Source organism: Urtica dioica, chromosome 11 (assembly GCF_054948205.1).
Source record: "Urtica dioica subsp. dioica isolate 48M chromosome 11, U.dioica_male_clone48M_v1_H2, whole genome shotgun sequence".
Taxonomy (NCBI): domain Eukaryota; kingdom Viridiplantae; phylum Streptophyta; class Magnoliopsida; order Rosales; family Urticaceae; genus Urtica; species Urtica dioica.
Genome location: NC_142766.1, coordinates 13995499 through 14004466, shown reverse-complemented (window position 1 = coordinate 14004466; position 8968 = coordinate 13995499).

Sequence of the window (8968 nt, the reverse complement as noted above, 5' to 3'; positions counted from 1 at the left end):
AAATACCCTTGGCTATTAGGGTTTCGGTGAAAAACTAAAACTCTGAGAAAACTTTTGTAAAAATTCCAGTACATATAAAATATAATTTTGATAACTTTTTGTAAAGGTATCACGGCCAAAATAAATTTTTAACTATTTATTAAAAATAAAAGAAGTGCTAAAATCTAACTTTAAAATTTTTGTCAAAAATTGTCTGCGCACCGTTTTGAAAATAATCAGAAAATATTCTGTATTTTATAAAACTATTTTTCGATTAAAGGTTTAGATAGAAAACATTTAAACCTAACGTTTCCAAAAAGAATCAACGCAAAACCAAATTTGTTGAATCCACAGTAAGCGTTTAAAGTCTGAAAATTGGGAACAGGTCTCAGGTTTGTACACTAATTTGAAAATAATCGGAAAATATTATGTATTTCATAAAAATATTTTTCGATTGAAGATTTAGATAGAAGAAACATAGACCTAACGTTTCCAAAAAGAATCAACGCAAAAACATACTTTTTGAAACCAAGGAAAGCGTTTTAAGAAACCGTTTTCAAGGAATCCGAACAAGAGAGAAAAGAAAGCATACCTAATTGGAGCTACGAATTTTCAAACCAAGAGAGGGATTGGGGAGGGAGAGCAGAGAAGAAGCGTTAAAAGAAGAGGAGGCGATGTTTAAATATGGCTTAATTAAACCCTAAAAACCCAAACCGTAAAAGCCCAAACCATAATCCTACTTATAATATTAATATATTAATTATTATTATTATTATTAAAACCTACACTACACACAGTCACACACGCTGATGTATATTATATATTATATATATGTATAAAAACTTAACTGCTACATGCTATATATATAATTTTACTTATATATGTATGTAAAACGATGTATTAAACTTTACTTATTAATATATATATAAGTAACTTATATATATAAAACTAACGTATAATAACTTAATTATATTACTTTATATAAAGTAAAGTAATATGTATATATATATATACTATTTACACTTTAATTTATATGTTATAATATATATATATATATATATATATATTAATATATGTAAAATATGCATACATAACTTATTTATTTATGATATATAACTTATATATATTATATCCATATTTTGTAATCTAAAGAGTATACTAAATAAATAAAAAAATTCCCTAAAGCATACATACCACATAAACAAATCATTCACTACTATTTTACTAACAAAAAAAAATAATAAGAACGTCACTCGAACACAAATATTTTAGCCTTTAATTAAGCTAAAAAAAATTAGGATTTCACAGTTATCTTGTTATGGAGGAAATTTCAGGCCATATTTTCCCAAGGGTGTTGGTTGAACTTGTCCAAGTTGTCGACCAACTTGACATAGTTCATGTTCGGTACCTTAATAAAATACAATCAATTTATACATTAAAAAAAGTTTATCGAAATGCAATACACATAATAAATGTTGTTCTATATCAGCCAATTTGGGTTGTCGGGTTTGAGCACGTTCATCAAAAAATATAGTATAATGAACTTTGACCTCTTCTCAGTCGTATTCTTCACCGACAAACCCACCGCCCACTTCACCACCGCCAATCCTCTCTCTCCCAAAGAAGACATGCCCACAACGTCTCCTTGACGTTGTCACTTTATCACCGATACTTGAGAAGCATGGTCTCCCTATCCTTCATGTCACAAGCTTCAAGCTCCTCAAGGAGACCTTCCTTGGAATCTTCAAATTCCTCGGTGCTTGTCAATTTCGGTGGCAAGAAAACGCGGAGAAACTACCACAAATGAGGGCCAACCCATGTGCCTCATTGTGCCAAGCATGAACAAATCCGTGGTGATCTCCATCGGCCCCATTCGTCCACCTCTCCACCACCTCCTTGGAGACGAAGGAAGACACCGTCGTGGAGGAAAAAGAAGAGCCCATCACCGCCTCCATGGAGAAAGAAAAGGCGCGATCCGACGCCTCCACAGCCGCCGAGTTATCCACACTCGGAGAACCATCATGCTATCTCGCTTATTCCTACATGGGTCAATCAATGGACGAGGCCTCCCGATCGAAATTGGAAGATGAGGAAAAAGAAGATCCTCCACGTTAAGTAAAAAGGTCGCGAGTAGGGGCGATCACCACCCCCGCAAGGTAAGTCTTTTCTCCCCGTTTTTCAAGTCTACATTGAGGACAATGTAGCATCCTAAGTTTGAGGGGAATTTTTTCTTGACTTGCGGGAACTTTTGTTTATTATTAGGTTGTTTGTTTTTAGTTTTGTTTTGTGTTTTTAGGTAGAACTAAGTGCTTGCTTGCTTTGATTGATTCATATGTGTTTGCCAAGGATGTTGATAATCTTAAGCCTTCGATTTGGACTCTAACCTATGAAGTACATTGTGTGAAAGAAGTTGTTGAGCTCTATTGTTGCCATACTAGACCCAAATAATGTATGTCTCGAAGCTTAAGAAACCTTGAAGAGTAGTCTAGCTGATCGTTTGAAAGAGAACACCGAACACACTAGAACCCTATCTGATCCCTAATCGAAGCGAAATTGAGTGCACATTGATCTAGCAAGGATGATTTAGGTATTAGGAATAGCCCGTCAAGCCAAAAAGCCAACCCATAATTGTTTATCTTTTAGAATCCACTCACAAAAGGCCAAACACTATCCATTCTCGATACTTAGTCAGAAAAAGCCGAACCGATTATTTGAAAATCCCACAAAGAACCCCATTGACTTTAGCGACTCTTGAGTCTCATTGTTGACTGAATTCTTTCTATTTTATGACATGTTCTCCGACTCATCTCTACATATTACATTGTCCACTAGACACACCACGCCGGTGATTATTTATATTGTTATGTACCGAAAAAAAAAATAAAAAAAATCTGAAAAAAATAGAAGGAAAAAAAAAGAATAAAAAAGTGTTTATTTATTTCATATATTTCTATTTTGGCGTGGTGTTCTATGTTTTTGTTTTAGAGACTTGTCGCTTGTTGTTGTTGAGTCGAAGTTTGGGGGAAAACACGGGAAATAAAAACACTAAGTAAAACGTTCTCGTTGGGCGAAATTTGATGCCAAGAACGTAGGGATGGGTGAGTGAGTGAACTTCATGTGAGGGTTGTATTTTTGGGTGAGATTTGAGTCGCTAAAGTTGATGCTTGAGCCACTAAAATTTTCTTTCCATACCTTTGACCTTACCTTGAACATTACAAGCCTTTTAAGACCTCATTGACGGGCTAGATATGATGTGTGCACATTAGTGGAGATCAAGGGAGAAGATGGGGCATATGGGTGTGTTGAATCAAAACAAATTCCTATTCATTTTCGATTTTTATGTTCTCTCGATGGAGGTTGGAAAGCCTACGAGACTTGGTGCCCGAAAGCTCACGAGACGGGTAAGCATTGCAAACGGTCTAAGGTAACATGAGCTCTTATGATTTCTATCTCATTTGGCAGTTGGTTTGAACATTAAAATTGTGGGTTTCCGGGTTTATGTAAGTCTATAGATTTTAATTGAGGCAAACACGAGTTGGTTGAGTATTGCAAGGTCTAAGTTTTACCCGTTTTGTTTAGATAACTTCTTTTGTGTGCTTTTGTTCTTTTTGTTACTTGAGGACAAGTAACGGTTTAAGTTTGGGGAGATTTGATAGGTGCGTTTATTACGCGTAAAACTCCTATTTCTCGGACTACAAACTAACGAGTCATCAAGTGTTTTTGATAGTTTTTGTGTGTTTATGAGTGATTTTCAGGTTTAAGAGGTCAATTGGGTCTTGAGGAGGTTATTAGCGCATCATGTGACGATTCTGAACAATTTAAAGGAGATTCATACACATTTGGACAACTTGGAGCAAAACAAGGAACAACGTCCTCTTCCGCAGGATTTTTGGGATTTTTAAATGATGATTTTGGATGATCCACTTCAAGAATTGGATAGAGCTCCCTCTTAGCTTTCCAACACATGTTTATTTGCAGAAATCGGACGTCGGAGCTAGGAGTTACGACCGTTTAAAAAGCGGTGTGCAGCGAACCGGAAGCGCGCGGCGCACGGAAAAAAGCGCGCGCCGCGCGGACGAAAATTTCTCCGTTTTCGCCTCCAAAGTCGTACACGCGGACCGCGCGAAGCCGGAAAAATAGACTGCGCGCCGCACAGACAAAAGGGCGTGCCGCGCGGTCCCAAAAATAGCATTTTCCAATGTTGCGTTTCTGAGCGAATTTTGGCCATTTGATCAAAATGAAAGGTCCATATGGCTCTGAAAATAACTCCATTCAACCTTAAAAACACAAATACTTTCAGAAGAAGTCATGCATGAAAGGATTTTTTAGGGAATCAACCAAGAACACTTTTTCATCTTATAGTTTTTCTTCTTTTGTTGAAATTTTCCAGCATTTTGTTCATACTTTGTAGCTCAAATTTGAAGACAAGGATTGAGTTGCTGAGTTCTACCATTGCTACGACTTTAAACAGTGTTCTATTCTCTATCTCTTACTCTTTTTTAATTCAAGTATGATGTCTTTTGCTTCATTGTTCTTGTGTTCATCTTTGTGTATGTTTATTGTCAAAGTCATCAATATGAACTAATCTCATATAGGGCTATGGTGTAGCGGGTTCATTACGATGTAGGATTCATGATATTAGAATTGTTAGGTTGTTGTTTTTCTCATCACTTTTACTTAATCCATAACTATGCTTAATGCTTGTATGAATGTCATGAACTCATGCTTGTTTTATGTTCAACTCTAATGCTTGAGTAAGATTAGGTTGTTGTGTTTTTGTGTGGATTACTAGAATTCATTCCTAGGCTAGATATAGCTAGGTTGTTCTAGACTCGTGAGAATACTCTTGTTTTTATGCTAGCCGTGCTTGTAAGGAGTTGAGATCGAAAGATGATATTCCGGTATCGGTTTAGGTTGTTAGATGCTTGAGAGAGATCTACCAATTCTATTAAATTGAGTATGAGTAGTGAAAAATGTGAATCTCAATAGCTTGTTTCTTTTCTTAATTCAGCGAATCCAAGTTGTTTTGTGAACCCGTGAACCATAATCCTTCCCTTTATCCAATAAAATTTTTGTGCAACTAGTTATTTAATTTTGTGACGTGTTAGTTAAATTTTGTGACAACAATCCAATCACTTATATTTAGTTCTATATTAGCTTGTGATTATCGGATTCCTTATTTAGCTAATCCTCGAGGGATCGACTCGTTCTTACGATTTATTACTATTGCGACCACGTGCACTTGCGTGTGCGAGAAAATTCGCAAAGTGTAGACCTATATGTCTACAATTACAAGAATTGTAGACATGTATATCTACAATTGGTGTAATTGTAGATATACATATATACAAATAGTCTCATTGTAGATATTATAAGTCTACAGTTACTACAACTCTAGACGTCGATATCTACAATTGTTATTAATTGTAGACTTATAAGTCTACAATTTATGACAGTTTTTATTACAATTATACATATCAATCTAAATTTATTCTGATTTTTTAATTTTCTTATTCAGGTATGAGAGTGAACATATTTGTTGTATAAATGAGAGACAAGCCTCCGACATACAGATCACGTGTCGTCGGTAGACCGAAGAAGAGACGGATACATTCTCAAGGGGAAGAGCCTATTCTTAGGAAGTGTTCGCGATGTGGAGAAGTTGATCACAACCGGACTACATGCAACAGTCCAGTTCCTTTGTCCGAGAGGAATGGATGATTTATTATAGTTGTATGTGTTTTTGGAACTAATTTCAGTTATTATAGTTTAATAACTAATTATATGTCTTTTTGAAACTTGGAGTGTATTTCAATAATGGATGAATGACTAATTATATGTTACCATTTCAGTAATTTGTGTCTTTTTTACGTCTTTAATTCCTAAACATAAATGACAATAGCTCATCGGGAGAAGCTGACGAGCTTAAGGTTCGTTATCGGGATTCACTGCGAGTCGGTTCAGGGGTTCGAGAATTTAATGAGTCTTAAATAAATTAAATGAATAATCCGAAAAATCATACAAACCGAGAATTTTGAATTAATTAACCAGAATTTAAATTCTCGAACATTCTTAAATAAATAATTAATAATCCCTGAATACAATCTCAAATCCAAAAATTAAAACTCGAGTCTAACGATATAAAGCGATAAACGACTCACGAGTGAGATCGAGGTTTAAAATCTTTTTCTGAATTCACTACTCTTTGGCTTCGACGCGCTCAGTTTCCGCCGATTTTCGCTCGCTTTGACTTGATCTGCGACTGAGCTGTGAAATTCAGAAATGAACATCGAGTCAATTTCTAAATTACTTAACTCTTCATAAAAAAAACCACATTTCAATCTCAGAATTAACTAACAGAAACCCGAGCCCGAATGAAATATCAAATCTCAAATCAAATCTCGATTAAAATCTCAACTCCCAAATCCATTTTCCAAATCAATCATCAAATCAAACTGAGCGATTCATCAACTAAAACACAAAGAACTCTCGAGGCTCTGATTTTCTATCACAAGACACTAAACAACAACAACAACAACAACAACAACACATTTCAGAATTCCCAGCCAAAAGAACCACACGGCCAAAACGTAAAACACGGCCAAAAACAAGCAAACCAAGCTCACGGCCAATCTTAGCTCACAGCCAAAAACACACAAGCAAACCAAGCTCACGGCCAAGACCCAATCCAAAACAACACTCGTCCAAAACCAAGAACAAACCCATAACCAGAAGAATCATCACCGAAAGCAATTCAAATCTTCAACTAAAATCATCAAAACACGTTCACAACCAAAACCAAGCTCACGGCCAACCTTAGCTCACAGCCAAAAACACACAAGCAAACCAAGCTCACGGCCAAGACCCAATCCAAAACAACACTCGTTCAAAACCAAGAACAAACCCATAACCAGAAGAATCATCACCGAAAGCAATTCAAATCTTCAACTAAAATCATCAAAACACGTTCACAACCAAAACTCCCAAATCAAAACCTAACCCTAATCAACATGGATTCCAATCTGAAGAAATCTCATCACCTTTCTATGTTCCTGAAATCCGGCCTCCTCCACAAGCTCTCTCTCCCTCCCGACATTTCTCCTAGCTCGCGGCGGCGCACACTTCACGGCGGTCGAGCGCTCGAGGAGACTCGGTGGTCGCGCGCCTGGGCTCGTTCCTTGGCAGCGATCCATGTGAGAGAGCTAAGCAAGGAGAAGATGATCGGAGTGGTCGAGGTGCGCGTCCAAGCTGGGCCTCGGCGGCAGCGGCGTTCTCCCTTCTCTCGGCCGGCGCGCGCGCGGTGAAGGATCGGTGGCTATGAGTCGCGCGATGGAGGAGACTCGGTGGTGGCGCACAAGAATAGGAAAGGAAGAAGGAAGGCGAGGAAAAGTGGTGGTGATGATTTTGGGTGGCCGGCTGGGAAGAGAGCTTGGATGATGTGGTCTGTAATTTTTTTTTTCCTTGCTCTGTTTGCTCTCCAATGTCGCGCGGGTAAGGAGAGAAGAAGAAGAAGAAGATAATGTGAAGAATGAAGGTTAGGGAAAATATGTACTTGCTCACTTAAGTAACTACTAAAAGTGTCCAAAACAAGAAACTCTATATTTTGGTCCAAATCATTGAATTGAGTAGTAGATCCGGCCATTTTCCTAAAGGATTCAATGAATTTGGATGAAGGCCCAAAATCAGTGAATTGTTATAAAAGGCCCATTATATTTTTCATAAAAAGAAAAAATCATTTACTTTTTTTGTTGGATTATATTAGTCAAAATTAAAATTAAAGGTGAAAATAGTCGAAAGTGATTTTTTTTTATATAAATTTTTTCAATATTAGCCGGTGAACCTTTTAATTTTCATAAATAATCGTTTTCAATACCAGTTAACCAGAGTACCAAATTTCAATAGTTGTTGACCAGATTTCAATAACAGTTATTCAGATTTCAATAGTTAACCATATTTCAATAACTATTGACCAAATTTCATTAACTTTTAACCAGATCTCAATAATAGTTAATAAGATTTTAATAACAGTTAATTAGATTTCAATACTTTTTTATCAGATTTCAATAATTGGTGATCAAATTTCAATAATTGTTGACTAAATTTTTTAAACATAAGGGTATTTTTGTCAAAAACAAAGAGAAATGATTACTAGTAAAATATTTTGAAAATATTAGTGAAATATGAAAAGTGAGGCATGTTTTAGGTTAGTTATGAAATTTATCCAAATTAAAGATTATAGTATTTTTTATCATAATATTTCAAAGTTTTTGACGCAAATAATCCTCATCTTTTATGATTATGGTATCTTGATTTCTCATCTTTTTATTTAGACAATTTTGCCCCCTCTACCTATTAAAACATATTTATTTTAAATTGTTTATAATTCTTAAAACTATCATTAAAATAGAACAATGCACTAAAAAAAATCTATTTTTTTAATCTTTATTTAGTCTTTTATGGGTCTATCTATACGAAAAAAATCTATTTGCATTGAAAAAAAATTAAGGCTTAATAATTAATTTTCGCTTCAGGCCTCGGTTTGTCTCGACTATAAAGGAAATTTTAAATTTTTTTTAAGGTAAATTAATCTAGACTACAAGTAAACTAAGCCTTTTCTTATCATCTTTTTTTCTTACTGATTCCAACTCATGTATCTTTTTTAGGAGTAAAAATGTTTAGCAAAAAGTTAGCCGCTCTTGTCTTTCCTTATCATGTATTAGAGTAATTAATATTAAAATCAGCACCTTGATCTAGAAAGCGGATACAATCAAGATATTTAAGTTGTGAATTAAACTTGATTTTTTTTGTTTGTATAATATGGGTAAATAATAGGTTTTTTTTAACATTCAAAATTTGTGTAAAATCAACAAAATTTACAAAATTATCCAAATATATGGTGTCAATAATTTTTAACTGTCACTCATATTACTACAATAGTAAATTGCTTGTATATAGGTGTTTAAAAATTTATTTATAGTGTTCTAAAGAA